Below are 25,772 nucleotides of genomic sequence, written 5' to 3'. Positions count from 1 at the left end.
AAGTTAGGCTGAATGACTCTATGACTATATGGGGCAAACTCGAGCAAATGGGCCTTGATCTGAAGGGATATCTTGGTCAGCGAAGACGGTATGGGCCGAAGGGACTCTTTCCCTGCTGTATTTTTCTATGACTAAGATTATTACAGAGCAGATGGGGTTGATTGGGCTCAACCATAATCTAGAGCCACAGGACTTGTGGGCTGATTGCCATAATCCTATATTTGGGGGGGGGAGGAAGATAGGGGGGGGGGGGGGGGGGGGGGGGGGGGGGGGGGGGGGGGGGGGGAGGGACTGACACACTTGATCAAAGTGCAAAGTTGCTAAAAAATGATAAAATCAACAGTATGGAAGCCATCTTGAACCTGATAACTTCTGAAATGAATTCCGATCTTAAATGCACTGTTGATTTCAGTATCTTAGTTGCTTCATTAGAGCTGCCTTGACTTGCTTTTCCAATTTTCTTCCAGATCCAGGAATTTCTGGAACTGTGGTGTGAAATAGCAATATGAATACAGCAACAACTCTTGTATGAGGATTTATTTAAAGTCATAGGGAGTGTGGTGTCGGGGATGATGCCGGGTTTCTGCAGTGACCACATTGACGCTCACAGTAGAGTGAACTCACATGATTTATTTTATTTACATTGGTAAGAAAGACCAGGACCACAAGGGGGCGCTGTCCTTTGCCATCAGGGCACATGTGCCCTGGTGCTGGTGATCTCAGGGTAGTCCCGGCAACTCAGTCATGGCCTTTATAATGTGCAAGCCACCTCCGCCCGACCTCTAGCAATCCCAGGCATCATGTTCATGGAGCCTTCACTACACTGATACCTTGTTACCCATCTCAACTCTATTGTCCCCAATGCAATGTCTTACTGAGGTACCTCATGTCTTCCACTAGGAAGATTGGTCTGCCCCTTTGGACAAAGGAAATTAAATCAGCTTATTAAACATCACAGCACCAACTCAGGCAAACTAGTCAGGAAGCCCAAGACCCAAATGATAATAATGTGGCTGTTAAAATGTCATTGACACGGAGGGCAGTACTTACATCCAGGTTTGTTGTGTGGTAGCAGATACCACCTGTCCTAGCAACTGTGTGAAGGAAACTCAGTTCCTTACATCTGACTCAAAGGAATTGATGCTGATATAAGACTGGCATTCTCGATAATAAAAGAGAATTTTAGACAATATCATGCCTGTCCACAATACTCTGAGATAATATGTAGGGAGGAACGGCAGATGTTGGCTCACACAGAAGAGAGATACAAAAATCTGACGTAACTCAGTAGGTCAGACAGCATCTCTGGTGAGAAGGAATAGGTGACGTTTCGGGTCGAGACCCTTCTTCAGACTGAGAGTCAAGGGAAAGGGAAACAAGATATATAGACGATGATATAGGGAGATATAGAACAAATTAATAAAAGATAAGCATGTGAGAACGAGTTAGAGACAATAAGACTGAAGCAGTAGGACTTGAGTGGGGGAGGGATGGAGAGAGGAGGTGGGGAATATTAGGGTTAACTGAAGTTAGAGAATTTAACACTCAACCACTGGGTTGTAAGTTGCCCAAGTGAAATATGAGGTGCCTGTCAAAATTTGGAGATACATTTGGAAATGGCTTATGATGTTTCTGAACCTAATTTAAGCAGTGAAAAACAGCAAAGTGGCCCTGCAGGTAATGCTTCCATCTCACAGCTCCAGCGTCCTGGGTTCAATCCTGACCTCATGTGACAGTTATGTAGATTTGCACATTCTCCAGGTGAATGCGAGAGTTTCAATGGTTGCTCTGGTTTCCTCCTATATCCAAACTATGTCGTGGTTGGTAGGTTAATTGACTAATATGAGTTACTGCAAATGTAGATGGGTGATAACAGAACTGGGAGTTATAAATGGGTATGTGACAGAGAATAGGTTACAGGGAATTAATTGAAAGAATACATTAGTTTAGTTTAGAGATATGGCATGTAAACAGGTTATTTGGCCTACCAAGTCCACACCAGCCATCAATCACCCTAATTCTATATTATCCCACTTTCTCATCCACTCCCTACACAGCAAGGGCATGTAGTTGTTTTACAGAGTCCATTTAACCTCCAAACCCACATATCTTTGGGATGCGAGAGAAAACCAGAGCTCCTGGAGGAAATTTACAAGGTCACAGGAAGATGTGTGCAAACTCCACACAGGCAGCACACAAGGTCAGGATCAAACCCAGGATTCTGGTGCTGAGAGGGAGCAGCTCCACCAGTTGGGCTACTGTGCTGCCCTAAAGGGACTCGTGGAATTGCTCAAAGGATCAAAAACATTTGGTGAGCTAGTTTCCTTCTATGTTGTTAGAAAATATAAAATATGAAAATCTAAATCCAAGCGTTTGTCGGCAGTGAGTAAGTTAGGAGCAGAATTATTCTCCAAACAAACCTTTTCATTCTTCAGTAGTGAAATTACTTGGGAAAAAATGCTTCAGAACAGCGGCAACACTATAAGAGCTTTGCAATTTCTGGTTGTCAGGACAATGCTGCTGTTGTTGTTATGGTATTTCTACCTCTCTTTTGTTCCATTCCACTATAGATGAAAGGAAAAAATATGATTTGTCAAAGAAATCACTAATGTCAGTGAGACTGAGGTTGGCAGAAGAAAAAAAAAACAACCTAGGCAAGCAATGTTTACAAGCATCACTGGTCATCAAGTCAATGACTAAAAGCAATGTGTTTTTTTAAATTTAGACTTTAGACTAAATTCATCTGGTCATTTCTCAAGTAAAAAAGGGTTACACCACAACAACATGAGTTATATGATTTTAACCATTTTGATCCATTATTATTTGGTTTTCATAATTTCTACTTATTAATTTTACAAGATTACAAGAAAGCTGGAAAGTATCATCAAAGACCCACACAATCCTGGCCACACACCCATCTCCCTGCTACCTTCAGGTAGAAGGTACAGGTGCCTGAAGACTGCAACAACCAGGTTCAAGAATAGCTACTACCCCACAGCCACCAGGCTATTAAACCTGGCTCGGAAAAAACTTTGATTATTAATAACCAATCATCTGTTATTTGCACTTTTTTATCAGTTTATTTATTCATGTGTGTATATATATTTATATTATAGTATATGGACACATTGATCTGTTTTGTAGTAAATGCCTACTATGTTCTGTGTGCTGAAGCAAAGCAAGAATTTCATTGTCCTATCAGGAACACAAGACAATAAACTCACTTGAACTTGAACTTGAGATGTGGTCATTCCCTTTGTTAATTGCCTATCCCTAAAATTGCTTGGCGAAGATGCTGGTGGGAGCAACTATCTTAAACTGTAGGTGTCTGTTTTCTGAACGTGCTCCCACAGTGCTGTAGGGGAGGGAGTTCTAGGATTTAGACTCCATGATAATGAGGGATCTGGTGGTATGATGGTTAAATTAATGGATCAGCAACTGGAATTCTAGATTACCAATTAATGAACGATTTTGAAATCCCACCAAGGCAGCTGGAGAATTTAAAAGTAGGAATTTCCTAAAGGTAGGAAAAAAAGATTCCGTATTGGAATGTAAATTGCCATCAAACCTATCAAGTTAATTAGTGTTTTGCTCTAGAGTACATGCGACTCCAAAGATGCTGAAATTCTGAAATAGAATCCAAAAATGCTGGAAACACTCAGACAGCATTTGGAGAAAGCTTAACAGAAATGTTGTTTCAGATTTAAGTCTTACTGGGAAAGAGAAAAAACACAAGTTAGATTTCTAAATTACAAAGGTGAGGGGATGGATAGGACACTGGCAATGTCTTATAAGGTGCAGGGCAACGGTTGATGTGGTGGCAAGGTATCAATGAGGCCATCCGGAGCTCCCGTGGCAACAGCTGCGTCCGCTGGACTGGAGGGCGGCAGCTTCGACCACCTCCGGGCCGCGGAACTTGAACCGTGGGACTGACTTACCATCGCCCGGGGGGTATCGCCTCAGAGCAGAGGGAGAAGAGGAGGAAAGAGACAGTAACTCTAAGACTTTTGCCTCCATCACAGTCAGGAGGTGCTTGTTGAACTCACTGTGGTGGATGTCAATTTGTGTTTATTGTGTGTTGTTATTATTACATGTATGGCTGCAGGCAACAACATTTTGTTCAGACCGAAAGGTCTGAATGACAAATAAAGGATTCATTCATTCATTCATTCATTCATGCGATTATGAGGCCTGTTAGAGAGAGGAAAACTGGGCCTCACACTATCAGGGATATTTCCTTGTGTCCTATCCATCCCTCCCAGATCTTAACTGCAACTTAAAAAATATGTGTTTTCTCCCTTTCCCAATTCTGACTAAAAGTCTTTTATCTGAAATGTGAAATCTGTTTCTTTTCCCCAGATGCTTCCTGACCTGCTGAATGTGCCCAGCACTTTGTGTTTTTATTTCAATTAAAACAACTCCTTAGTTCTAGAACAACTAGGGATGGACAATAATTCCATGTCTCATGAATACACACAAAAAAGATAGTTTCAGAATTATAATGCTGCATGATTTGAGGGCAGTGAGACTTTAACTAGTATCCCAATGGCACCTGTGCACCTTGCTCTGTCTCCAAACTTACTGCCATTTACAAGCTAGATATAAACTATCTATTCCGGCTTATTGTGGTGAATGGATTCCCAGTGTTCACCATGGTTGTTGCCTTGAATTACTTTCCAGATTGTCTCTACCTCTCTCTTCACCTTTAAGATGGTCCCGAAAATCTATCAACTTACTTGTCCAAACTTCAGGGCACTCGACCACCTGTTTGATTAGATGTCAAAACGGTGAAAAGCTGAAACTCCACCACAAACATCTAGAGTTGACCAATTCACATCTTATATCCCAACTTGGCTCTTACATCCCAGAAAGTTACCAATGTCACATGGTTACTGCTAATTCTGTAGGGTTTTTTTGCTTGTAATTTCTTCTGGAAGTCCATACAAACATCAGCATGGACATTCTACAGTCCTAATGACCTTCTCAGAAAATTTGGCGATACAAGCTCTTCAAAGAACTGTGCAAGTACATAGATCCATTTGTAATAATGCAATTTCTATCTTCCACCTTTAGTAAAAAAAAATAGGCATTTTCTAAACCAACTGTGTAATCTCTCAATATTCCGAACTTGCGATTTGAAATTGTGATAACAAATAAAAACAAGCCTGACATGAATGTTGCTTTTTCTGACTGCATGTTTTTACTCACAACAGGCTTACAATAGAAAGCATCCTAAAAAGATTAATCTTCGCTTGGTATGGCAATTGCTCTGTCCTAGACCGCAAGAACCTCCAGAGAGTAATCGACACACCCCAGTCTAACACGTAAACCAGCCTCAATCCCACCCCTCCATTGACTCCATCATGCTGTCTTGGGCAAGTGGCCAGCATTGTTATGGATGAATCACACCCCGATCATTCTCTCTTCTCTGCTCTCCCATCAGGCAGAAGATCATGAGCTTGATAGCACGTACCAGTAGCTTCAAGGACAGCTTCTTCCCCACTGTTTGTTATCAGACTTTTGAAAGGACCGCTCATATGTCATGAATGTATTCATGATCTTCCAATCCACCTCGCTGCGGAGCTTGCAATTTATCTTCAGTGCACTTTATCTGTAACTATAACACCATATTCTGCACTGTTTATTTTCTCCTTTCCATTGCCTGTACACATGTATGATATGGTCTACCTGGTTAGCGCCCAAAACAAAGCTTTTCACTGTAACTCAGTACAAGTGACAATAATAAACCAATACTTGAAAATGGTGAAAAATCAACAGAGGGTAATTTTCCTGTACAACTTTGCAGGATGTAATGGTAAAAGAAAATACGAGGCACTTACTTGTTCATTCGGTACTGATCTTCTTGAACGAAGTCTAGGAAATGAACCTACAAGAAAATGTCTAGAATTATTAAAATGGAACAACTTCATTGATGGTACCGAATTCTACCCCATCACCCTTCTTCACACTTGCAATTGATGCGAAGGCTTCACCTTTCCATTTCTGAATTTGAAATCCTAAGTTTCACTTTCTGTAAACAGAACTGAATTTATTTCTATTTCAACTGGTTGGTAAGCCGTTTGGTACCGAAAGCTAAAGTTTCTGATCTGCTGTCAGTGCGATATCCTATCTCTGGGGTGCCATCACTCTTCATCATTAGATTTGTAATACCTTCAAGCATGTGCAATCTTCCAGCTATAGTCAGATGAAACCATTAACCACACCCTTTTCAAACTTCTTCAAGGTATGGTCAGATGAAATCATCAACTACATCCTTTCTAACCTTCTGTAATGTGTTCCCATTCATCATCTGTCCCTTAACATTTTCCTATTCACACTATCTCCTGTCCACTATCTCCTGTCTCTCCATGCCCCTTCTGAAGTGCGAGGACATATTGTATGATGGATGGTTTGACCACTACATTATGCAGGCTCACTAGCAGGTGAACGGATTGCTGTTCAAGAGATCTGCTGTGTCCTGGATTTAAAAACAGACCTTCAATCCTTTGTCATTGCCGAGCAATTTAATTGCATAGAGCTGCTTATTTTGATGTTGTACAATTGAAAATGGATTTGTTTTCTAGAGTTTAACACAATTGTAGCCATTTCCAGGTGCCCTGCCCAATGTGCAGCCAGTGATCATCTCTCAGTCCTGCTCCTCGTCTTCCCACAAACACACTGTAAAGAGCCTGTCCCACTTACGTGACCTTTTTGGCGACTGCCGGCACCCGTCATAGGTCGCCAGAATTTTCAACATAATGAAAATTCAGTGGCGACCAGAAAGATGCCACGACTCTCATGACCATACAGGCGACCCCCTGGTGACACCCCTGCGACATGTCGCCGGGGGGTCACCTGTATGGTTGTGAGAGGTCTCCCAGTCACCCAAAGAGTCGTACCGTCTTTCTGGTCGCCGCTGAATTTTCAACATGGTGAAAATATTTGCCGACCTCTGACGGGTGCCGGCAGTCGCCTCGTAAGTGGGACAGGCCCTTAAGTCTTTCTGCCTTCCAGCAACCCTCAACCTATGAGAAATCACAACACCAGTCCTCCCAATCCCCAGTCCTTTCCCCTAACTGTGGGCCTTACATCCAACCAAAACCAACTGTGGTTCTCTTACAATTAATAACCATCACTCCACTCCACCCTGCACCTCACAAATGCCCAAGCTCATCAGCCCCATGGTTCCATTACCCCGGCCCTTGGTAATAGCTCAGCCTTGGTAATAGCTTGGTATCCCTTGATAATAGCTGTTATCAGGGAACTGAATCATCCTACCACAACCAGAGAGCAATGATGAACTACTATCTACCTCTTTGATGACCCTCGGACTATCCTTGATTGGACTTTGGTGGCTTTACCTTGCACTAAACGTTATTCCCTTATCATGTATCTATACACTGTAAACGGATCGATTGCAGTCATGTATTATCTTTCTGCTGACTGGTTGGCACGCAACAAAAGCTTTTCCCTGTACCTCGGTACACTTGACAATAAACTAAACTAAGCCATTTTCCCAATGAGCCAAAGACATGTGCACGGCCTCAAGCACAATGAACACAATTCTTTGTACTTCTTTGGGTTGTCTCAGTAGTAAATGTCATATACACTTGCAACATATTAACACTGTAATCAAGAATGACAAATGATAAACACCTTCAGAACTACTATTCCATCAGCAAACAAGCATATTACAGCTGATAAACAGCAGGGCAGCTGAACAAAAAGATTGCTGGCTCAGTTAGTGCTTGATACCTACCATAAGGTATGCTTTGTCAAGTATTTTTTAATACAATTTCGGATTTACAAAGTATTTTGTCACACTTTTTGTAGCCATAAGGTGATATTCTATCTTCAAATCTTAAACTTTCTGGCAGCCTATTCTCCTCTGCGTAAAGCAGTTAAACCTCTATTGCCTGTTCATCTTCCCATTTCTGAAGATATAAATCCAAGCCCTTTATCATCATGATGGCAAGTCCTCTGGGAGGGAGGACTTTACAGAAAATATCCTTGCACCAGTCTTGTGGACCAAATTGAATTTATCTTTTCAATAACGTGTGTTTCACTGCTTAAAAATTACTTTGTCAAGAGAAACAATTGGATCAATATCTTCTCTTGTTGTTGCATATATTGTATTGTGAACATCGTGGAAAGTTGTTTCATGACTACTGTTCTTACCAACTTAAGCAAGCAAATCTTCCTGCCTGTCAAAAACATATAATAATGAAATATGTGAAACGCATCTGAGAATCCTTCTCCGTGGATTGTCACCTTGTCATGGTGGAGAAGCTTGTGTGGACCTGAGATCCTGAGAGCGATGCCGTCTGGAGCCATGCTCCTGGTAGGGCCACCCATGGCGGTAAGGTTGAGGGGGAGGTCTCGGACAAAGAGCAGTCCAACCAAGACCTCAGCAGTGGAACAGGCGGAGGACGATGGCTGACCTCCTCTGCAGCCTTCATCCGCCGTCTCAACAGCTGGGAAGGCGGATGAAAGCTGCAGCAGAAATGGGTCTCCGGTCATCTTGGACTCCATGCCACTGGATCCTGACCAAGATCTGTCAAGGACTGTCTGTGAACCAGTCTCCCCACGTTAAACAAAGTCACGCACAGGCATCCTCCATATAGGGAATAGCACCCTGGAGACACCCATGGTCTGCCACGACCGAAGGGGGCCTAAAGTAAAGTATCTGAGAAGAGACTAGTATAAACGAGGCATGTTGGGCCGAAGGGTCTGATCCACACTCTATGACAATATATTTATTTATTTATTTATTTATTTTTATTGGTGAAATTGATAAATATTAATATAAGTTAATTGTTGCTTATGAGTTATGGAATCATCCAATGTGAAAATGTATTATTCAGAATATTGTTTTTAAACATATTTATGGCCATAGTCCATCAGAAGTAATTATTAATATGTATTATTTGTATCACTATGACATCCATCCATTATGTTAATTGATTCAATGAGGTTTAAGCTTGTCAAATAATTATCTCCTAAAACTGGTCATTGGCTTATATAATGTATTTTGGGTCATAAAATATGTTTTCCAGGAGCAACATCAGGGAAAAGTTGATGCCTAACTACACGGGGAAACAATAAGAGGATTTCAGTACATGAGCAGGGATGTCATGCATTCGCTGCTCAGGGTCTTGCTCAGACCCCCTCTGGAGCTTTGTGTGCAGTTTAGGTCTCCTTATCTAACTTAGGAAGTATTTAATTATTGGGATAGCAATAAAGACTGGGTCAATTAGGCATTATTTATTGGTGTTTTGGAATAATGAAGGGGAGGTCTCATAACATCATAGAAATTGATAGGTTTAGGAGCAGAGATCAGCTTCAGGACATGGCTAATGCCCTTTAGAAATAAGATCAGATGTTTCTTCACCCAGAGGATAGAGAACCAGAGGAATTCTCAATTACAAAAGGGTATGGAGCCAAGTCATTAGACATATTCAAGAAGGAAAATTGATATAATTCTTAATACTAAAGTGACTATGTGTAATGAATAAGGCAGCCATGGTCATATTAAATAGCACAGCTGGCCTGAAGGTCTGACTGGCCTACTCCTGCTACTACTTTCCATGCTTCTATGGAATGATGGGAGATTACTGAAAGTTTATTCATTTTAAAAAAATGTTTTAAAGTGGTCTTAGCACAGAGGCAGAGGTTAATAATTTCCATTACTTAAGGCAGACTAGCTGAAGACCTGGTCATGATGAGAGTGGATGTGATGGTAAATTTGCTAATTCCCGCCATGGAGGGGAGAGGATTAATCTGACGATGAGGATTGGGCTGAGGTGGGAATAAGTGAACAGAAACTCACAGGAATCGTTTGCTGTTTTGACATTTGACAGCGTTTTTCTGAAACTGGCATGTTACCAAGAAACGAAGGTGCGCTCTGCACACAACTCAAGGGCCATCTTATTTAAAGAATATCTTTTTGACCAAATTTTACACTGAATGGAAAATACAAATATTTCTATTCAAAGTGCAGTTAACACATCAACAATAATTCAATAGTGTATTAAACAGTTTTCCTTCTTTCAACTCCTTACTTTGAAGAATAAGATTAAATTTGGAAATTAAAAATGCTTTTGAGTTCCTTATAAAAGCTGAAAAATAATAATTGCAGATGTTATGTGTATCTTTTTTGCAACAAGTGGAAATCATGAAGAAAATAAGCCTACTCTGACTCGCATTGTGACAAAAACAGGGCCGTACACAGCCCACATTAAAAATAAATATGGTACCTTAAAGAACTCTAGAGTACAAAGAATATGAATGAGGTTGGCTCAAAGATTGTTGGCTTGTTAAGTAAATTATTGAATTTTTGAGATACTGATGGTTAGAAAATTGGTTGGCAGGCAGGAAACAAAGAGTAGGGATCAACAGGTTCCTTTCAGAATGGCAGGCAGTGACTAGTGGGGTACCGCAAGGCTCGGTGGAATGGGTGCAAATGTAGCTATTTACAATATACATTAATGATTTAGATGAAGGGATTAAAAGTAATGAGCAAATTTGCAGATGACACAAAGCTGGGTGGCAGTGTGAACTGTGGAGAGGATGCTATGAGGATGCAGGGTGACTTGGACAGGTTGGGTGAGTGGACAGATGCATGGCAGATGCAGTTTAATGTAGATAAATCTGAGGTTATTCACTTTGGGGGCAAAAACAGGAAGGCAGATTATTATCTGAATGGTGTCAAGTTAGGAAAAGGGCAAGTACAACGGGATCTGGGTGTCCTTGTTCATCAGTCACTGAAAGTAAGCATGCAGGTACAGCAGGCAGTGAAAAAGGCTAATGACATGTTGGCCTTCATAACAAGAGGAGTTGAGTATAGGAGTAAAGAGGAAGTATATTCTTGCTATTGAGGGTGAGCAGCGTAGGTTCATGAGGTTGATTCCCGGGATAGCGGGACTGACATATGTTTGAAAGAATGGAGCGACTGTGCTTGTATACACTGGAATTTAGAAGGATGAGAGGGCATCTTATTGAAACATATAAGATTATTAAGGGATTGGAAACGCTAGAGGCAGGAAACGTGTTCCCAATGTTGGGGGAGTCCAGAACCAGGGGCCACAGTTTAAGAATAAGGCCATTTAGAATGGAGATGAGGAAAAACTTGTTCACCCAGAGAGTTGTGAATTTGTGGAATTCTCTGCCTCAGAAGGCAGTGGAGGCCAATTCTCTGGATGCTTTCAAGAGGGAGTTAGATAGAGCTCCTAAAGATAGTGGAGTCAAGGGATATGTGGTGAAGGCAGGAACGGGGTACAGAGTGTGGATGGTCAGCCATGATCACAGTGAATGGTGGTGCTGGCTCGAAGGGCCGAATAGCCTACTCCTGCACCTATTGTCTTGCATTCTATGGCTGTAGCTACATCTCATTTGCAATCTGCACTTCAATCATCTACTTCTTATCATTATCTTGGTTGCTATCGTAGGGGAATAAGAATCTAAAGCATTAAAGTACTGTCCATGATGAACTATCTGGCACTGGCAATTTAAGGTGATGAAGGAAGAAGAGATTGAATTTCAACGATAGAAATACAACACTCAAAATGTATTGATTGGTAGACGTGATCCACAGGACATGGCTGTATTCAGTCCTTGTGAACTGTTTGTCGCCCAAACAATTTGCAGGTTGGAAATGTGACCGTAAAGCAATTCTTGAATGGCAGTAGATGCCTGCAGTCCCACAACTGGCAAATCCATCCCTCCGGTCTCCCAAAATATGTTCCTATGTACCAGCTGTACAGAAGTCATGAGTTTGTAAACCATAGAAACATAGAAAATAGGTGCAGGAGGAGGCCATTTGGCCCTTCGAGCCAGCACCACCATTCATTGTGTTCATGGCTGATCGTCTGACATAAATAACCAATGCCTGCCTTCTCCCCATATCATCTTGAGAGGACATGTTCAGAGAATGCCCATGCATTAGTACAACGCCAGAGATGATTCAGCTAATTGAGATCCATGAGGGATGTTTGGAGTTATCAACATCTAAAAATCAAGACAAAAAGTATGTAGGGTAATGGATGAGGGTGAAGATAATGCATTGCTACAGCAATGTGAAAACGTATTGATCATTAACTTCGTGGGGAAAGAGGGAGAGCATTTAGAATTTGTGATGTCACTCAATCAACTTGCCCATGTAAAGATGACACTTTGTAAATGGTTAATGACTTTGTTCAGAGTTCAGAGAACCTATCAGTATGAGAAGTGATAGGTAGTCATAGAATGGTTACAACACAGGAGAGGCCATAGGAACTGAACTGAATTTATTTCTATTTCAACTGGTTGGTAAGCCGTTTGGTACCGAAAGCTAAAGTTTCTGATCTGCTGTCAGTGCGATATCCTATCTCTGGGGTGCCATCACTCTTCATCATTAGATTTGTAACACCTTCAAGCATGTGCAATCTTCCAGCTATGGTCAGATGAAACCATTAACCACACCCTTTTCAAACTTCTTCAAGGTATGGTCAGATGAAATCATCAACTACATCCTTTCTAACCTTCTGTAATGTGTTCCCATTCATCATCTGTCCCTTAACATTTTCCTATTCACACTATCTCCTGTCCACTATCTCCTGTTGACTCTCTCCCAGCACAATTCTCTAATTCCACTTCTGCCTTCCACATCATTAATATGTTCTTTGTAATCATGCAAATGTTTTCCCTACCATATATTTATCCAATTCTCTCCTCGAGGACACACTGAAACTCATCTCGACCACAACAGCAGGGAGTGCAATCGAAATTCCAACCACACGTTGGATTTTCTCTTCTTCTTTGTTTTATATCATTACCTCCAGTCCTTAACCCATCCACTAAAGTAACAGCTTCCCAATATCCATTCCGTCGAGACCTTCATTATTTTATGTATTTCTATCAAATCACCACTCAACCTTTTCTTTAACAATTAAAATGGTCTCAGCCGCTCTAATCTACCCTTGTAAAATATTACAGCGATCATCCTTGTAAGTCATTTCTAGATCCTCTCTAATAATTTTGCATCCTTCCTATAATGTGGCAACGAGAATTGAATAAAATATTCTTGTTGAGGTCAGATAAGTGGCTTACAAAGATTTGGCATAATCTCCCTGATTTTATATTCTATTCCTCCATTGATAAAGCGTAGAATGGTGTCTGCCTTATTAACTGCTTTCTTAACCACTCTCCCTCCATAACTCTATATTGTCTCTCCTCATCTCTAACAAAATACATCACCTCACATTTCGTCATACTGACCTTCATCTACCTTGTATCCACCCATTCCACCTGCCCACTGTTATCCTGTTACAATCTACAACATCTTATTCACAGTTTACAATATTGCCAGTGTGTTGAATTGTCTACAATTTAGAAATTGTGAGTTTCAACCCAATATCAAAATCATTAATATAGTTCCAAAAAGCAATGGAACCAATCTCTGGAATATACAACTATTTACCTTTTTCTTAGAAACAACCATCTGTTGCTTGTTACTTAGTAAACTTCATATCTGTGACATCAACTTCCTTTTAATGCTGTGTGCTTCAATCTTGCTGTAATTATGATTCCATTGAAAAACTTGCTGTAGTTTATCTGTGGACAATGCAATGCTGTTCAAAGAGAAGGCCTTTGATCCATGCAGTCATTATGAAACACCATAATGGACCTGCCCATTCTCCCACCCAATACTCGTCAATCTCAAGGTAAAGGGGAGAAAAAAACAAGCTAATTGTTGACTAAGTTTTAGTTGAAAACACTGACTCTTTCTAGCACCTTTGTGATGTTTGGGAGTGGGCTTGTTGGAAGTAGATTATATAGTTGAATGGCAAGCCTGGGAAATGTTGCATATTGTCAGGTAGATGCTAGTAATGTAACTGCGCTTGATCTGCTTGACTTGGGTCATGGGTAGTTCTGGACTTGTCTTCAGCATCAGTTAAGCTATCACTGAGGCTTATATGCTTTGCAATGTACAGTGGCCTGAGTCATCTATTGATGTCCTGTGGACTGAATCAATTTGGCTGAATACCTGCACTCAACATTTCAATTGCAAATTTATGAAAATCTTTAATCAAGTCTCTGCTGACTAATTGTCATAGGATTCCTGAGCTTTGACCTAATCTGATGGGCATGGAGTCACTTAGATCTATCGGTGTTCTCCTGTTGTGCTGCATGGCTTACATATTACCCCATGTTATGGATTTGTCACTTTTGCATCTGAGTCATTCAGTATTTAGTCTATAGAAATGCACAGAGTATTAAACGTGGCTATGAATCTGGGTTTGGAGTGATCCTCCTAACTTCCTGCTCAGGCTTAAATGACAAATCTATTTTGTGGAGAAGCTTGTATCAGAAGCAACAGCCTCTGGGCTCTGACATCTTGTGCAAACAATCTACTCTATAATTTCTATTTCACAGCATTTCTAGTTGGCCAGAACAGATGTGAAAATAATTGGGAATAGATCCATAATACCATTTCTCATCTATCTAGCACATTCAGTACATATAAGGTGAATTGGGGATGGCAAACACCAATTTGAAACAGGTGGCAGCTTCATTAAAATGTTTAAAGAAACCTGCTAATGTACCAGATGTAATTTGACATTTTTGCACGCAGGACATTCATTGATAATCATACCCCTAAATAATGGCTTTCTGGAATTGAAGAGGAATGAACACAGGTTCATTAAAAGGGCAGAGTTTTTTTTTTAATGTACTAGGGACATAACCTCACCAGACCTGCAAATATACTATCAATTGTATCCTAATTGCAGCTCTTATCGGTGCAGCAAATAACAATACATTCATTGGACTTCAACCTATCTCCATTTATTTTGGATAAGCAGCAATGTAATAAATAGGGACAAGGCTGTGGAACTAGGAAAAGCATCTGCCTTGTAATCAGTTTTCTCATGAGTATCTCCTTTCATTGCACTTCGGTCTATCAGTTCTTAGATTTACTTCACTAAACTGAAATGAGTGGAAAAGCCACTTCAGTTGTTCATCAATCGGAGTGGACCTATCCCTTGTTCAAGCATTTCTCTTTAAGATCCTCAGTTCTGTCTTGAATAAATTCATATCCATCAAAATAAAAATACTCGCACTTGTCTTTAAATACTTCAATAGCTCTATTCCTTTTCTGCAACCAACCTCCACCAGCATTCATTAACACTCTGACCCTGGCTTTTTGTAGCTTCCCCAAACTCTTCTTTTGACCCTTTCCAGCAGTTACAACTTAAACTTCTCAACGTAGTCCTGCCAGAAATTATCTCACGATACCGCTCTGCCAATGCTCTGCCAACCTATTGAAACTTTTCCCAGACCATAACACAAGGCATTTGGTTAGCCCTGTTAAACTTCCCCTCTCTGAGTTCCTGCTTGCCAATTCTATTAGGTAACATCAAAACATTTTTCTTAATTGTAACAAATCTATAAAATGCAAATTCTGCTGTCCATAAATCTTTAAATTATTATCACATCATTTCACATTCTCAACAATAGTATATGCACCATAAAAATATTCAAATCTCCACCCGAACCTTTTGATTCGTATTTTAAAAGTACAGATATAATATTTTATAAAGAACAAAACAAGACTATTTGAAAATCTATCTTTACGCAGTTTAAAATAAGTCAGTTATCAACACAAGATAATTGTACAGTTCAAACTTCCAAATGTTGATCTAATTGCGTCATAACTTATCTGGGGTTTTTTTAAAATACAAAATATTAATTCCTGATTTTAATTCAAGAGCTTGGTGCATGGTTATAATCAACTGGATCTTGTTTGATCTTCTCTGCAGCATACATCACAGAAAGATGGTTGAAAACTATGAGAAATAACTCAATACTGCCTGGGAGTTATGGCAGAACAGAGAAAACAGCATTAAATGGAGGCAACAAAAGTTGAATTGAAGTTTTTAAACATTTTTCTATTTCTATTTAACATCTGTTTTAACTCCCATTGTTGGTGCATAAACAAAAAATATCCCCACCCAGTCACACTAACAGCTTGGAGTTCAATTTCACTTCAAAAAGTTCAGTTACACTGATTTCAATGGAATTGAATTTTAGAAGTGGATGAGAAAAGTCTGCCTTAATGTATATTGCTGTCAACTAGGGATAAACTACCAAATCATGACTTACAACAACATGGTAACTTCATTGATCACCAATGCTTTTTATTTAATTGCATCAAAAGTTAATTCCCCAATTGCCCTTATATATATTTGAATTCAGGTCTCTGGATCACAGGTCCTTCAAAAGCCCAGTAACTTAATGACTCAAAGTTATATACAGTACTGAGGCACCAGCATTGTGCCAGAGCTTGAAGGTTGAACTACGAAGATAGATTTTACATTCCCTTGTCTGTACAAGGTTAAGAAGTGATCTCATCAAGGTCTGTAAAAGGATAAAAGAGATTCCAAAGCAGAGAAATTAGATACTGTGGCAAAGGATTCCCAAATCAGCAAAAAATCATCATACATCAAAGTTGCTTTCTGCATAATGAAGATTTACTTCAGTTCGGAGCTGAACGCGTTTAAAAACAACCACAGTTTTCCCAGGATGCCAATATTTTAACACATTCCAAAGTATGAAACTTCATATTCATCCAAGTTGCCACATAATCTTCTTACCTTTTTAAATGTGCGATTGACTTTAATTGTGAAATGGTCGCGGTACAAGGTAGATGTTCAGCAACAACATGGGTCTATTTAGATGAGACTGTCCCTGAGCCTACATGAGCCTGTCGCTATAAATCTTATCATCACACCCACAGCATGTAATGTGCTGTATCACCCCATGGCACGGGGCGATGGGAGGAGAGGGTGGTGTAAACCTGTCTTCACAAATAAATTAAATAGGTTGGTTTGATAGTTACAAACAATATACTTTGACTGTCAAATATCATTAAAAAAAAACTTGCATTGCTTGTTGCATCAGTTTCTGCAACAATTTCCTTGCAAGCTTATAAGGGTAAACTAGCATTAAATCCTCTTTCTTTTGGGCTCCAGGTTTGCTCTTGAAGTTTGTTTTTGGTGCTACAAAGCAGTTACATCTCTCCAGCTTAAATAATTAGTCTCCCACATAATTCTGGCTTGGAGTTCACAGGAGTTTTAAAGTACAACATCCGTGAACTCACACGAAAATCTGAAGTGAACAAGACGTACCTTTAACGCTAGCTGAATGTGAAGAACAAGACCGGGCAAAGTTTTCATGCTGCCAAGTTCACATTGGGTTTATAGCAGCCAATAACATTTTCACTGTATAAAACAGGACATAAATGCTACAAATATGTCTGCCTATTGAACCCGTCAGTGCCCTGGAACCTACCCATACTTTGTGCTTCAAAGACCACTAGTCGGCAGTAACCCAAGACCAAATCTTTTCAAGTCTGCCGTTCTTACATTTCAGTGTTCCGCTTCAGTTTGTTCACGGATGAGGTTTGCAAGGGCTCAGTCAGCCCTACAAGTTCATGAAGTCACAGCTTTTCCCACAAAGGACCGTGATTTATTATTCTTTGTACATTAGTGTGCTGCAACAACACTAGGGGCAACTACCACTGTGGGATGAACTTGCCAGGGCCATTGGCAAAGATATTTGTATCATCGATAATCAAGAGTGAGATGGCGGAAGACTGCAGGGTGACTAATGTTGTGTCTCTATATAAGAAAGGCTGCCAGGAAGAGCCTAGGAGCTACAGACCAGTGAGCCTTATGTCGGAAGTGGGTAAGTTATTTGAGGGGTTTTTGAGAGACATGATTTACCTGTATTTGGAAAGGCAAGAGCAAAAAACAAACTTCCTCGTGAACATTCTCTGAAACACTGCCTGTCTATCTCCCTGCACAGACACTGCCAAATCCACAGAGTTCCTGCAATGGTGTCTTTTTTGCTCCAGATTCCAGCAGGACATGTACAGTAGAATAATGGCCATACAGCATGGAAACAGGCCCTTCGACCCAACTTGCCCATACCAACCAAGATGCCACCTCTATACACTGGTCCCACCTGCCCGTATTTGGCCCATGTCCATCTAAACCTTTCCTATTCATGTACCAAATGTATTTTAAGTATGTTGTTATCGTTAGTGCCTCAGGTAATTTCTCTGGCAGCTCATTCCATATATCCACCACCTTCTGTATGAAAAAGTTGCCCCTCAGGTTCTTATTACATCTCTGCCCTCTAGACCCCTGGGGAAGGTTGTAGAATAGAGACATCTCAGGGTGCATAGTTCGATAAAGGTGGTGACACAGGTGAACAGGGTAGTGAAGAGAGCTTTCCCTCATTGCTTTGGGTATTGAGTATAGGAGTTGGGATGTCATGTTACAACTGCATAAAGCCACATTTCCATGCAGAAGGCGGCATTAGGTTATAAAAGAAAGGTTGGATAGGCTACCTCTTTTTTCTCTGGACCATAGCAGGGTGAGAAGTGACCTGATAGAGATCTATAAAAGCATGAAGAGTACAGATAAGATAAATATCCATTCCCCAGGATAGGGAATCTAAAACTAGAGGGCAAAGGTTTAAGATGAGATGGGAAAGAATCCCCCTAGTCCTTACCTTCCACCCCATCAGCCGTCGCATACAACACAAAATCCTCCGAAATTTCCGTCACCTCCAACGTGATCCCGCCACGAGCCACATTTTCCCATCCCCACCCCTTTCCACCTTCCGCAAAGACCACCTCTCTGCAACTCCCTGGTTAACTCATCCCTTCCCACCCAAACCACCCCCTCCCCAGGTACCTTCCCCTGCAACCGCGGAAGATGCAACACCTGTCACTATACATCCTCCCTAGACTGTCCAGGGACTCTGACAGTTCTTTCAGATTAGGCAGAGGTTCACTTGCACCTCCTCCGACCTCATCTACTGTGTTCAAGAAGTCGACTCTTATACATCGGCGAGACCAAACGCAGACAGGGCGATTGTTTCGTGGAACACCTTCGCTCAGCCTGTGTGAACCAACCTAATCTCCCGGTTGCTGGACACTTTAATTCTCCTTCCCATCCCAAAACAGATCTTTCTGTCCTCTGTCTCCTCCATTGTCAGAGTGATGCTAAATGCAAATTGGAGGAACAGCTTCTCATATTTCGCTTGGGCAGCTTACAGCCCAGTGGTATGAATATTGATTTCTCACACTTCAGGTAGCCCCGGCATTCCCTCTCTCACTCTCTCTCACTCTTCCTCCCCCACCCAAGTCACACTAGCTTCTCATTTTCACCCTACAAACAGCTTACAATGGCCTGTTTCCTTCAGAGTCACACAGCACAGAACCAAACCATTCAGCCCTTCATGTCCCCACTGACCATCAATTCCATATCTACATTAATCTCATTTACCAGTACTCATTCCGTAGTTTTCTATGCATCGGCAATTTCTAATTCAAAGTTATACTCAGCAGTTTTTACTGCAGGAATGAACTGTTGCAGCTAAACTAGAATCCTTTTGAAAGTATAATTTTACATGCTCTCAATGGCATTCAGCTTTAAAGACCAGAACCCAGGTGCAAGGGCAAACCTCCAGATGCTAATAATTTCAATGACCATTCAACATTCAGTGACAATTCAGATGAATATCGTTCCTTGATCCATAATTGTGTTGAGATCTGTAATGTTTATGGTAATTGTTATTACTGGGAATAATTAAAGCGACAGTGAAATCTATATCACTTCCATTTTTAAATTGCATAATGTGCATCTTAATTGTAGAATATTTGTAGTATACAAATAAATATGATGTTCTGTTTTCAGAATGAGTTTTGAAAATTAAAATGTATACGATACAATTACATCTTGCACATTCAAATAAATCTTTAACAGTCACTGAATGTGCAATCTGAAATTTATTAGAAGTTACAAATTAAATAGTTTGATTGTTTAGGAAGGAACTGCAGATGCTGGTTTAAACCAAAGATTGACACAAAATGCTTGAGTAACTCAGCAGGACAGGCAGCATCTCAGGAGAGAAGGAATGGGTGACGTTTCGGGACAAGACCCTTCCTCAGACAAGTCAAGTCAAGTCAAGTTTATTCGTCACATACACATACGGGATGTGCAGTGAAATGAAAAGTGGCAATGCTTGCGGACTTTGTGCAAAAAACAAACAAAAAACCAAACTACAATCAGAATGGAACAGAACCACATATACTTTTACATATTACATATGGTGGGAGGAAGGAAAAAGGAAAAAAAAACAGCAATTAAAAAAAAAACACAGTAGAATGGTACAGTAAAGTTAGTCCCTGGTGATGTAGGAGTTTACAGTCCTAATGGCCTCTGGGAAGAAACTCCTTCTCAACCTCTCCGTTCTCACAGCATGGTAACGGAGGCTTTTGCAGACTGAGCAAGATGTACAATGATGGTCAGATTGATTGTTTAGTTGTGCTCAGAATTACCTGCCACTTTTCCCATTTAGAGCCATGCATATATAATGGGAGAGGGCAGATTAGCAACTGGACTTCACAAGTGAGCAGTAGCTCTGAACTGTCAAGAGTGAAGAGTGTTTAATTGTCATATGCACTGCGGGACTGCAACAATTAACTTCCTACTTTCAGAAATTGGGTTGAACTCGAAAGGGCAATTCAACCCAGTTTCACCAAATAACATTTTACATCTTTATTTGTTTGAACTTCATTTGTAATCTTCAATAACAAAGAGTACAAGTTAAAAATATAATTCAGACATCTTTTGAACGTAACAAAAAATATCCTAAGGTGATTCACATAAGGGTTTGACAACTGCAAATTGACACTAAGTCACACAAGGAAACTTTAAGAGAGGGACCAAAACTATGACGCTTAGGTAGGTTTTTATGATCACCTTAAATGGAGAGAGGTGGAGAAGCTGAGAGAATCCAGAGCAAATGGACAATGGCAGATGACAGTACTGCAATCAATCTTGAAGCAAATAAATCCAGGATAATTAAGAAGACAGAATTAAGGGAACAAATATCTCAGGAGGATATTGGGGAAGAGGAGAGATGAGAGACCATGGTGCTGGTTTTCATTTGTGCTCTTTTCAAGCTAAAGATCACAAAATACAATATAGAGCATCCTAAACTTGAGAAGTAAAGTCATGAGTGATGGCACAACTTGAAGTGCGATTCCACCTATTTTCCTGGCCAATGTTTATCTCTTATCCAACGGCACTCAACCAATATCTAATCACTTTCCCACCCTTTGTGGGCTCTAACTGTGCGTAAATTAACTGCTACATTTCATAATGTTACAAGAGTTAACGAAGACGAGGCCAGTTATAGAATCTTTTCCAAGACACCACTTAATTGGATGACCTTGCACATCTCTGCTCATCTCAGGCAATGAGTTGCCCAAACCTTCGCCTTTGTCATTTCCTGATCTGACTCTTCCAATCCTCTCCTGAATGGCTTGGTTTCTATAAATGTCTGTTTATGTAAAAGTCTGCTGCCGGCAGGCATCCTCTTCAATACTAACTTCTGGCCAGCACAGTTTGCCTTTGCATTCACCAACCTCAAGATCCTCACATCCACATCCCTTCATAGTCTCACCTCCCTCTGACTCCACAACTCTTCATGTTCCCAGAATTAGATGGATTTGTGCTTTATGGGCACAGTCATTCAGGATAAATAATATAAAGTAAAATATACATTTAGAATTCAAATGCTCAAGTCCGATAGACGCATAATCCAGATTGGTATTGCTATGAGTTTATTACTGTCATGTATATGGAGATACAGTGAAAAACTTTATTTTATGTGCTATTCAGGCAGATCATACCATGCACAAGTATAAGCAAACCATGAACAAGTGCAACAGGTTGTGCAAAGATGAAAATAAACAGAGTTCAGAATATGGTGTAACAGCTGCAGAGAAAGTGCAGGTTAAAAAAAAGTGTAAGGGCTGGAACAAGGTAGGTTAGGAGATCAGGATTACACCAGATGACCACCCCACGGAGTTTCAGCTCTATAATCATGAGTTCCCAGGAACTTCTCCAGTGCACATCACAAGAACTGTCACGACTCAGGTCCCAAGGCGCTGGGCGTGGGCTCATAGTCTGGGGAGCAGATGCCTTGGAGTTATTCCAAAGTTCCTGGACTCCTACTTTTTAGAAATTGTCAGAAAATCTAATCCAGAATAACTGCAGTTCCGACCTGATGCCCTCCTGGGATCAAACTGAGGGAACTTACAAAAATACTAAAATGTGATATTTTCAGTTTCCCAGAACTGATATATTCATGGTATTGCTGCATATATATTTTCACATTTTCTTTAGTCCATTGAATCTATACCAGCTGTCAGGGCATTGCCAACAGTCCCATTTCACCACGCTTCCTTGTAACGCTCTCTTGTAAGCGTCAACTCCATTGAGATTCTCCTATCAAACACCAACCTTAGGAGTAATTCACTATAGCCTACCAATATCTAACCTACCAACCAATATATCTTTGTGATATGGGACTTGCAAAACCTCTACAATCACTGGGAAAACTTAGATTCCACACCAACAGCTCTGAAGGCGAGGTTCAATTCAAGTTCACTGGAGCTATAAGGTGGCAGAGCAAAAGCTTGCACTATCATGCTACCTTCACCATAAGATCAAAAGACATAGTAACAGAATTAGGCCATTTGGCATGTCCACTCTGCGCCACCATTCATCATAGCTGGTCTATTTTTCTCCCTTAACTCCATTCCCCTGGCTTCTCACCATTCAATTCAATTCAATTCAATTCAACTTTATTGTCATTGTTAAACACATTTATATTCTTGGCTTTTGACCCTGCTTGAGACTTTCCTCCTGTTTTAGTGCTTTTAATGTTTTTAATTTTATTGTTTTTACTATTTATTTTAATGTTTTTATTGTCGTGTAATAATTTCTTGTCCATGATTAGTCATGTACAGCACTTTGTTGCAACAGTGGTTGTTTTTAAAGTGCTCTATAAATAAATAAAAGTTGTTATTGCACAGATACAAGTATAGGTACAACAAAATGCAGTTTAGCGCCTGGTCATAGTCATAGTGCAAGATAGTAGAAGTAGAAAATAAAAATACAGAATAAGCATACAATAGAGTAAAAGAGTACTGGTTAACAATGTGTGGAATGTGGATGGATTAGAAACAAAACTGGTACATAGGCAAATACTGTGTACAAATGGGAGAGACTAAAGATATCTACGGGACTCCAAGTTCAGCAGTGTAATAGTGTTATTGAAAAAGCTGTTCCTCATCCTGTTTGTGTGAGCCTGAGGCTCCTGTACCACCTCCTGTAATATAGAGACAGCCCCCTCAGGCCAAACCTTCACTGTCCTCACATAAAGAGCCTGTCCCACTAAGGCGACCTTATTGGCGAGTTTAGGAGAGTCTGCGTTCGCCACAAGCTCGCAGCATAGTCGACACATGGTCGTAGGTGGTCACTGGTAAGTCTCCTTCATGGTCGAGAGGATTTCCCGCATAGTGGTTACTACTTGCAGCCTCAGTTTGGTCGCGGAAAATATTTCAACATGTTGAAAAATTTTCTGCAACCAGAAATTGGTCGGCATGGAGAAAATCAATACTTTTGAAGTTGTATTGCAGTGGTAGTGGGGTCGCCATGTCGTTGTAGGTAGTCGAGGCAGCTGTAGGTAATCTCCTTTGCTGACCGGGCATTTTAATTAGCTCATTGGGGGAAAAAAACGTAAGCACGAGTTTTCAGAACCAAGGAAAACCGACCGGTAATGTTAAATGCCCGTTAAACTTCACAGCTGTGTATCTCGGGCTTATTAAAAGTTGTCTGGCTTCTTAAAAGTGTCTCCACTCCATCTCCTCTCCTTCTCTCCTTCTCTCCCCTTCTCCCCTCCCCTCCCACCTCACTGCTCTTTTAAAGGACTTACCGTACACTGTGCTAGCCGTCTTTAACCTCAAGATGTGCAGTTCATCGTGGGTATCATCTTGGCTTTGCACAGTGTGAATTTCAGACAGCACTCCCCCACTTTCCCTGGCCCCCGCCTTTGTGATGTGTTGTGTGTGTGTGTGTGTGTTCCGCGCTGACGGTCGTTCCAGCTCGCGGTTTTTCAGTCCAGTGCCCCCGAGCTTGAAGGTAGCAGACAATTTGCTGAAAAGTCGCGTAAGTGGGACAGGCCCTTAACCCTTGACGCCCTTACTAATCAAGAGCCTACGAATCTCTGTTTTAAAAACACCCAATGACTTGGCCTCCACAGCCGTCTGTGGCAATGAACTCCATAAGACGTAGGAGTAGAATTAGGCCATTCGACATATTGAGTCTACTCTACCACGGCCGACCTATTTTTTCCCCCTTAACCCGATTCTCCTGCCTCACCATAACCTTTGTCGCTCTTCAAAATCAAAAACCCATCAATCTAAGTTTTGAAAATACCCAATATCTTGCCCTCCCTGTGTCTGAGGCAATGAACTCCACAGATTCATCTTCGCCAACAAAATAAATTCCTCACCTCCATTCAAAAGGTACATCTTTTTACTCTGAAGCTGTGGCCTTTTTCGATTACACATTAAGGCTGAACTATTTGACCGTACCATTTGCTCCAATTTAACTTTTTCCTTCTTTAAAATGCCTATTTTAGTGTATGTCTAAATGCCTCTAAAACATAGTAAGTGTATCTGATTTCATGACCTCCTCTGATATCAACCACTCTCTGTAGTATAAACTCACATTCTTCTCAACCTCAAGCAAATTAGATGTATCCACCACCACTCTGTTTATTCAGTAGGTTTCAATGAGATCCCCCTCATCCTTCTAAACTCCAGCAAGTAGATCACGGCAGACAAGAAGTCGTCAAGTCAAGTTTATTTGTCACATACACATACAAGATGTGCAGTGAAATGAAAGACCATTCGGCCCATCAAGTCTGTGTCAGTAAAACAATCCCATCAGTTCCACGCTGGGGTTTGAGATTGCAACCTTCACGTGGTCCACCCTGTTTTGACTAATGCAATCAATGTACAAAGAAATAGATCAAATAGAACAATTTGACCTACAACTTTAGGCTGTGCACGCCATACACAAGAAGAAGTTCCACACTCCTGCTCTTTCTTCCCCCTTGTTCTGCAAATTATTCTCTCTCAAGGGGTTGCAGGAAACATGAAAACCATTTTCAGACCATGGGAAGGGGTTAATGGTGCAAGGTATGGAAACGGAATCAGGGCACCTACCTCGCAGCACCAAGCAGGTGAGGGTATAGAGGGAGAGGAAGCAGAGTGCTATCATTCCTGCCTTCCAGCCACACATGGCGGCGGGCGGCCCGGCCCGCCCCTCCCCCCCCACCCACACCTACCTGTCCACCTGTTGCCCCGGTGCTTCCTCGCGTGAGCGCGCCTGTCACAATGCGGGACCGCCGGCGTCACACGCACGCGCACGCTCGCGCCCCCATCCGCACGCCCAGGTGTGAGCGGCTCACCTGTGGAGCGCTGCATCAGGGGGAGAGAGGGAAACGGGGGGAGAGGGGAAAGAGATGGAGAGAGGAAAGAGATGGAGAGAAGGGAGAGGGCAAGGGGAAGGGTGAAGGGAAGGGAGAAAGAAAGAGGGAATGGGAAAGAAAGAGGGAAAGGGAAAGGGAAAGAAAGAGGGAGAGAAAAAAGAGAGTAAACATAGGGGTTTATTTACCTTTTCTTTCCCTTCCCAAGTTTCCCTCAGTATGCCCTCTCCATTTTCGTTCATAGTTTCTTTAAATTAAGTGCACTCCCCCTGTTAAAGGATTTTTGCAGGAATAGGTGTTCTCTTTTGTGAAGGTCTCTCTTTTGTGCTGAGTATTTTTACTTAAAACCGATCTCGCAGGTTTATTTTCTTTTA

General features: G+C 41.1%; 1 protein-coding gene across 1 annotated transcript in view; it reads right to left on the bottom strand.

Moving 5' to 3' along the window:
• The window catches only part of LOC129712749 (uncharacterized), a 36,682-nt gene extending 11,300 nt beyond the window's left edge, over positions 1 to 25,382 (bottom strand). The window contains exons 1-2 of the mRNA XM_055661449.1: positions 25,258 to 25,382; positions 5,841 to 5,887 (exon numbers count right to left, since the gene is read on the bottom strand). The gene's annotated coding sequence lies outside the window, so the exon portion shown is untranslated. The remainder of the gene's footprint in view (positions 1 to 5,840; positions 5,888 to 25,257) is intronic.
• Between the last annotated feature and the right edge of the window lie 390 nt (positions 25,383 to 25,772).

This window comes from Leucoraja erinacea, chromosome 33, assembly GCF_028641065.1.
Source record: "Leucoraja erinacea ecotype New England chromosome 33, Leri_hhj_1, whole genome shotgun sequence".
In the NCBI taxonomy this organism is placed as follows: domain Eukaryota; kingdom Metazoa; phylum Chordata; class Chondrichthyes; order Rajiformes; family Rajidae; genus Leucoraja; species Leucoraja erinaceus.
The sequence above is the reverse complement of the archived record's forward strand: the minus strand, read 5'-3'. Positions and strand labels throughout refer to the sequence as shown.